The sequence below is a fragment of the Oncorhynchus keta genome, chromosome 5, assembly GCF_023373465.1.
Source record: "Oncorhynchus keta strain PuntledgeMale-10-30-2019 chromosome 5, Oket_V2, whole genome shotgun sequence".
NCBI lineage: Eukaryota > Metazoa > Chordata > Actinopteri > Salmoniformes > Salmonidae > Oncorhynchus > Oncorhynchus keta.
This window is the reverse complement of record NC_068425.1, coordinates 1,445,603-1,453,636: the sequence shown is the minus strand read 5'-3', so window position 1 is coordinate 1,453,636 and position 8,034 is coordinate 1,445,603. Positions and strand designations below refer to the sequence as shown.

Below are 8,034 nucleotides of genomic sequence, written 5' to 3'. Positions count from 1 at the left end.
GTTAATTTTTCAGAAGCCTGTCTTTTTTGGTTTGTTCCTTGTTTTGTCTTCTATTGAGTCTTGCAGTTCTCTTGATTTTTTCGATGTACTTCACTCTAAAAAACCATTTAAATCTCAATATATACAGGAGCTCATTTTTCAGCAGCTGCTCAATTTAGAACTCCGGAACATACAATGTACCTGTCTTTACTTTCTTGATCTGTGACCGATGCAGGATAGCCTGAAGCCATTAGCTTACATCTCAAGAAGGTCTTGATGTACTCTTTAAAAAGAGTGTCTGATTTCTTTGGAAAGTTCCATACTTCAAAGATTTTGGCCACACGATACCCCATCTCTAAAGCCTTAGAGAATTCAGCTGTGACCCATACACCTGTCAGTGCTCTTTCTTGATCGGTGTGATCACATGGGGTTTGTTGTATGTTTTCACTGCAGGTGCGACAAAGGGGAAAGAAAAGTTATCTGTGGTGATCCATGTTTCCGTCAGTGCCAAGAAGTCGAGGGACTGGAGGGAGGCATAGGCTGAGATGAACTCTGCCTTGTTGGCCGCAGATCGGCAGTTCCAGAGGCTACCGGAGACCTGGAACTCCACGTGGGTCGTGCGCGCTGGGACCACCAGATTAGGGTGGCTGCGGCCACGCGGTGTGGAGCGTTTGTAATGTCTGTGCAGAGAGGAGAGAACAGGGATAGACAGACACATAGTTGACAGGCTACAGAAGAGGCTACGCTAATGCAAGGAGATTGGAATGACAAGTGGACTACACGTCTCGAATGTTCATGTCATTCAGAGTGTCCATTATCATCATGTAAAATACAGCATAGTCAAGATTCTGATTCACACATAGGAAATTGAAAAACTGTCGAATCTCTGTATTGTTGAATTTATTCCTGTACACAACCCTGACACGTCTATCATGAACATCTGCCGCCAGATTTATTAGACAATTGTCCAATTCCCCAAAAACATCTTGTGGCGTTTCAGACTCTACGGACCTAGGCGTTACCGGTTGTTCTATCGCTGTCGGGGTTGTCGTGGGCGAAATTGTCTGACTCGCGTTCATCCGATTAATTAAGGTTGTGAGGGCTTCGGGAATCTGGGATAACATGTTTTCCTCAACCCCCCCTGACTGGTTCATATGATTAATCATTTCTAAGAGTTTGGCTGGAATCTGTGTTAATATGCTTTCATCTAACGTTCCTGAAGCGTTCATATGTCTTATAACTTCTAGGAGTTCGTCTGGAATCTGGGATAAGAGGCTTTCAACTGTCTCCCCGTGTTGCGTTAGTTCTGCCATTTTTGGATAATTAAGTGTTCGTTTATTTTTTTATTTTATTTTATTTTTTTATTTATTTTTTTCTGTAATGGTTGGTGTTACATGTATGATTTTAGCGTCTGTATTTGCATTTTTTAATGGGGTTGCTGTTTAACATGCGTGGAATTGTTCTATGCCAGAATAACATATCGTCTCTGTACTGTCTCTCAATTAAATCCCCCAGTCGTTTGTATAGCAAAACATTCCTCGATTTCAAAGCCCTGGAAAATAATGTGAAAAACCTTTCTTGTTCGGCTGCCGGTACTGAGGCCGTAGAATTGACTGGGTCTATAAGGTTGGCCGCATCACAGAATAGCTGGTCATCAACATCTGACATGCCATTAAAAACAGGTCTCTCGGGTGTTTCGCCGGAATCCCCCAGATCTAGATGTATGTGGTCGTCTGTGCCGTTTTTCGCCGGGGCGGAGTCTGAATGAAAATAATACATACATAATTACGTTATTAGATATAAAAATATATATGTTAGCTACATACAAATGTCAAATACCTTTCCGTTATAATAATATATATTAAAAATACATAGTTAAAATACCTCTGCTTTTTTGGCGCTTGTTGTGACGAATCGCCGAAACCGGGGGTGTGTGACTTTTTCCCTCTAGCGTTCCAGATTCTGCTGGGCCTGTCTCCGGGCAGTCTGAAAAAACATTATTTGTCCTTGTTTTAACATAGGCTATCAACAGATCTATAACTAATAAAAAGGCTGATAACTAATAACAAAACTTTATAATGGTCCCATACCTTGTCCCTGGAGCGCCGGCTCGTGAAGCAGCAAGTTCCCGGCCCAACAGTAGTTTTTGGGGGGGCTTGATTCTGAGCAGTGTACTTGGGCCAAAGTTGATAGTTGCCTGTTGGGGTCTGGAATATGTCTGGAGGGGGTCAATGTTCCCTGGATTCGCGGTGAGTTTGAAAAAGCGCTCGTACAGAACGGTAGAATTGCATCAAAGTCCTGCGTGTCAGATGTCCATAACGCATCCTTTATCATAACGGGCTGTATGTCGGCTGTAAATACATAAAATAGTTTTAAAAAATAGTACAACCTATTTTTAAAATGTTTATATATAAATATTTCTTGGGTATGTGTTTAATTATAAGGACTTACAACGAAAAAAGGCCGTTGGTGATTGTCTGCCAGACTTTTGCTCCTGCGAACCCCCATCATGTTCCAAATCCGGTAAATCCCGTAAAAGCTGCGTAAATGTCGGGGATCCTAGATTCCATTAGACAATGTTAACAGTTATACGCTATATCTACACTTTTTTTTATTATTATTTTTTTTTATTTTATTTTATTTATTATTATTTTTTTATTTTTATACCTATATTGGGCTTTTGGCCTGAAATACCCAAATAACTAGGGGTTAATATTCCAATAATATTCAAACAAATCTTTAAAATATGTTTTTTCATTTACTCACCTCCAGAAATATCCATTATGCGAGATTCCCTTATTCCGAATATTATTATTATTATTTTAATCTGTCCGTGCAGCTCAATATTCGGGCCTTTATGTTTGCGCTAAAGCAATGCTGACAACGTTAAAAAATAGTTCTGTCCCTAACTATCTAAAAGTTCGGAATGAGTTATTTTGAGAGATGTATGCTACACAACCACCCCATGTATGTCTGGTTTAGAGAACACAGGCTGTGAATTCAAACAACAGGAGGGGATGTCGTGACATTCTGTCTGCAAACGGGGTGTGTGGGTGCCGCAGATTAGAGATAACTATGTTCAACCCCCGCTGTTCGGCTGATATCTCGACATGCCTTATGCATGATAGTGCACACCTTGGTTTCAAACGTTTCTCTACAGATAAGAGTTCTGGGACCCCCTGGTTGAAACAACCCCCCCCAACCTTAGGATTTATGTTACACACACACACACACACACACACACACACACACACACACACACTGCCTGTTGCTCCGCCTCAAGACCCCTCCCCACACACCAAAACACTCTGATATTTTACTTCGCGACAGAGCTGGAAGACGTTAAATAGGCCTTTCCCATAGTTAAAGGGTGAGATACCGTTTTTAAACATTCCTTTTATTGAATTCCAAAATATTTCGTACAACCTTTAAGACATGTTTGAATTAAGTAACACATTTGAATAATATTTAAACATGCAGCACACGTGTTTTATGTAAAAATAAAAATAAAACTTGGATGCAGGTCTTTGTACATTATTACAAACTTTAATAAAACGTAATATTCATAACATACACATGTAGGAATAGACTATAACACCTACATTTTAACACACGTTATAATTCAACATTTATTTTAACTATTTCTTACAGATATAGGGGTCCTGTTAGCCCTGAACATTATCCGTTTCCAATTCCCCATCACAAAGTCTTTTCCGCGCTCCGTCGAAGCTCTGTCCACTTTCCTGCCAGGGAAAGATCCACCTTCGAACTTGTTGTTGTTCCGGGGTATGTCTCAACGATAACCTCGGCCATCGCCGTAATTGTTCACGATTTTCGAAAAGACTGTCCAGCTTATTCATCAGGGTTCGGAAAATGGGGTAATCGCGCCATTTAAAACTGAACATTATTTTTTTTTAAATTACATCCTTGCATGCTTTGGAGGATACATATGAACTGACCGTTTTCGTAGCATTTGACCTGTCAAATTGTTCACATGCTAAAATTGTCACTCTGGAGTCCGGGGTATACCCCATGGAAGTGACTCTCAGAGCCATTAGATCCTGGCGTCCACAGACTTGTTCTTCCAACGCATATACTGGCAGCCTTGAAGCACTCAGGGCACGTTCCATTTGACACAAAGCTAGCCTTATTTTAAGCCATTCTCGCATCCTTAGCGCTGGAGAAAAAGGCTCGGGTTCTGCACGATAAAAGGGTTGGGACACGCTGTCTGTGAATATCTTAACCGTAGATTCCTCCGGGTTGAATATGTACGAAATATGGCCCTCGCTTGTACACAGAAATCCGTTAAATTCGGGAGCCTCTACCAAAATATCCTCCAAGCTTTTGGCGTTGGGTTCGTGACATGAGCTACAGAGCACTCCGAGAATTCCCCTTGTAGACATATTTTAGATGTTTAATATTCAGGTCTTAAAAAATGGCTTGTTCTGGACATTTATAATGCTGAGGCCCCAGATCCATAACCCAGGACATTCCTGCTTCATAGATAACAACCATAAGTGAGATAAAACTGTGGGGGTGGAGGGGGGCATGGGCCCAAAAATAACACACACAACCTCTAACACATGACCACACGAACAGGAGGGGGGCATGGGCCACAAAATAACACACACCCTCTAACACATGACCACACGAACAGGGGGGGCGGGGCGGGGGCACATATTCAGTACACGTCATCAGGTCATAAGGTCATCAATCAATCATTTTTGACACCTGTCATCAATCAATCATTTTGACACATGCCGTATCCTATCTCTCTCTCTCATCTCCTGCCTCACGGGTCGTTATCTGGAGTGGGCGAACGCAGTCTGGAATGGCCCAGACTCAGCGAAGGAGCACTACCCAGCGTTTTCCTGCCATTTCTGCGCCGTGTTTGACCACCCTCCAGATGGCCGAGCGGCAGGAGAACGACTATTCCATCTCAGGCAGGAGAAGAGGAGCGCCCAGGATTACGCGTTGGAGTTCCGGACCTTGGCATCAGGATCTGGGTGGAACGACAAGGCCCTTATCAACCACTACCGGTGTAGTCTCCGGGAGGACGTCCGCAGGGAGCTAGCGTGTCGGGACACCGCTCTTTCCCTGGATGAGCTGATTGACATGTCCATTCGACTGGATAATCTGCTGGCTGCCCGCGGGCGTTCGGAGAGTGTCCTGTGTGTTCCACCACCCAGCACCTTCACTCCCGTTCCGATGGAGTTGGGAGGATCTATGCCAAGGGGTACCGGAGGAGGAGGCTCCCCCTGCACCAGCTGTGGTCGGAGAGGACACACGGCAGATCGGTGCTGGGGGGGTCCGTCTGGGAGTCGAGATGGCAGACGGAGAGTTCAGACCAGGTGCATTCCCCCCGAGTAGGCCGATTTGGCAATCGCTTTCAGTAAAAAGAAGGCGACTTAAATTACCACCACATCGACCGGGTAAACGCTGCGCTTCCCAAGAGTCACGTGTACCCATTGTCCCAAGAGGAGACGTTGGCTATGGAGACATATGTCATGGAGTTTCTGGGACAGGGGTACATTCGGTCCTCCATCTCACCCGTCTCCTCGAGTTTCTTTTTGTGAAGAAAAAGGAGGGAGGTTTGCATCCGTGTATTGATTATAGAGGTCTAAATGCCATCACAGTGGGGTTCAGCTACCCACTACCTCTCATTGCTACGGCAGTGGAATCATTTCAGGGAGCGCAGTTCTTCACAAAATTGGATCTCAGGAGCGCGTATAGTCTGGTGCGTGTTCGGAAGGGAAACGAGTAGAAAACCGCATTTAGTACCACATCGGGCCACTATGAGTACTGCGTCATGCCGTATGGGTTAAAGAATGCTCCAGCCGTTTTCCAATCCTTTGTAGACGAGATTCTCAGGGACCTGCACGGGCAGGGAGTGGTTGTTTATATCGATGACATTCTGATCTACTCAGCCACTCACGCCGCGCATGTGTCTCTGGTACGCAAGGTGCTTGGTAGACTGCTGGAGCATGACCTATACGTCAAGACTGAGAAGTGTGTATTCTCCAAACGAGCCGTCTCCTTTCTGGGTTATCGTATTTCCACCTCGGGGGTGGAAATGGAGGGTGACCGCATTAAGGCCGTGCGTAATTGGCCGACTCCGACCACGGTAAAAGAGGTGCAGCGGGTTTTGGGTTTTGCCAACTATTACTTTCAACAGGTTGAAGGCGCTGTTCACTGATGCACCCGTGTTGGCGCATCCGAACCCCTCTCTAGCATTCATAGTGGAGGTGGACGCGTCCGAGGCTGGGGTGGGTGCCGTGCTATCACTGCGCTCGGGTACGCCACCAAAACTCCGCCCCTGCGCTTTCTTCTCGAGGAAGCTCAGCCCAGCAGAGCGTAACTATGATGTGGGGGACCGGGAGTTGTTAGCGGTGGTCAGGGCTCTGAAGGTGTGGAGACACTGGCTTGAGGGGGCTAAGCACCTCTTTCTCATCTGGACCGACCACCAAAATCTAGAGTATATTCGGGCAGCTAGGAGACTGAACCCACGTCAGGCAAGGTGGGCCATGTTTTTCACCCGAATCCGGTTTACATTATCTTATAGACCGGGCTCCCAGAACGTGAAGGCGGACGCACTGTTCCGCCTTTACGACACGGAGGATAGGTCCACCGAACCGACTCCCATCCTTCCCGCCTCAAGGCTGATAGCACCAGTGGTATGGGACGTGGACTCGGGCATCGAGCGGGCGTTACGGGCTGAACCCGCGCCTCCACAGTGTCCGGCGGGGCGGAAGTACGTGCCGCTTGGTGTTCGGGACCAACTGAGTCGGTGGGCGTGGGGGCAGATTTTAGACTCCTGGCAACACATGATGGCTGAATATGATTGGATAAAAGATCTAACATAAAGACCAGCCCTCCAAATCTCAACCTGGGGCTGGAAGCAGTGCAACCAAGAGGAACGCTATGAAATGAAGAGTGTAACTCTTACCCTGGGGAATAATTTAATACATATTTGTGGGACAATATATTTAAAAAAAATATATATATTCTGATGATGTTTAGGCCAGCAGAGAAGGCCTTGCTGGCCCTGACGGCCCACCACTGCAACTACACATACCTAGGTGTCTGGCTAGACTGTAAACTCTCCTTCCAGACTCATATTAAGCATCTCCATCTCCAAAATTAAATCTAAAATCGGCTTCCTATTTCGCAAACAATGCCTCCTTCACACACGCTGCCAAACATGCCCTCGTAAAACTGACTATCCTACCGATCCTCGACTTCGGCGATGTCATTTAAAACTGGATGCAGTCTATCACAGTGCCATCCGTTTTGTCAACAAAGCCCCATATACCACCCACCACTGCGACATGAATGCTCTTGTCGGCTGGCCCTCGCTACATATTCGTCACCAGACCCACTGGCTCCAGGTCATCTAAAACTCTTTGCTAGGTAATGTTCCACCTTATCTCAGCTCACTGGTCACCAAAACAACCACCACCCGTAGCATGTGCTCCAGCAGGTATATCACACTGGTCATCCCCAAAGCCAACATCTCCTTTGGCTGCCTTTCCTCCCAGTTGTCTGCTGCCAATGACTGGAACGAAGTGCAAAAATCGCTGAAGTTGGAGACTTATATCTCCCTTACTAACTTTAAGCATCAGCTATCTGAGCAGCTTACCAATCTCTGCATCTGTACACAGCCTATCTGTAAATAGCCCATCCAACTTTTTTTGCTCTTTTGCACACCAGTATCTCAACTTGCACATATATATATATATAACTTGTTCTCAACTAGCCTACCTGGTTAAATAAAGGTTCAATTTTAAAAAATACATTAAAAAATCTCTGCAAAATCGGCAGTGTATCAAATACTTGTTCTCCCCACTGTAGATTTAATGTATTTCGATTCCTTCGTCAGCATAGCCAGGATTAGTGTGTTTAGGAGAGTGAGGTGAGTTCAGCAGTTCTGCATTAACCAAATCAGCACTGTAGGACCTGCTATTTACAGATAATTTAATAATCATGTTTATAAAAGCACAGGTGTGCACGCTCAAGCACACACCCTAACGGGAGCCTGTGGGGGATTCTCTGTAC

The 8,034-nt window shown here is 45.4% G+C and overlaps 1 long non-coding RNA gene across 1 annotated transcript; it reads right to left on the bottom strand.

Annotated features, from left to right (window-relative positions):
• Positions 1–1,437: 1,437 nt before the first annotated feature.
• On the bottom strand, positions 1,438–2,240 carry LOC127929951 (uncharacterized). The gene is made up of 3 exons (XR_008136388.1): positions 2,070–2,240; positions 1,864–1,965; positions 1,438–1,739 (listed from the first exon to the last, which is right to left on the bottom strand). It is a non-coding gene; the product is annotated as an uncharacterized LOC127929951 (long non-coding RNA).
• Between the last annotated feature and the right edge of the window lie 5,794 nt (positions 2,241–8,034).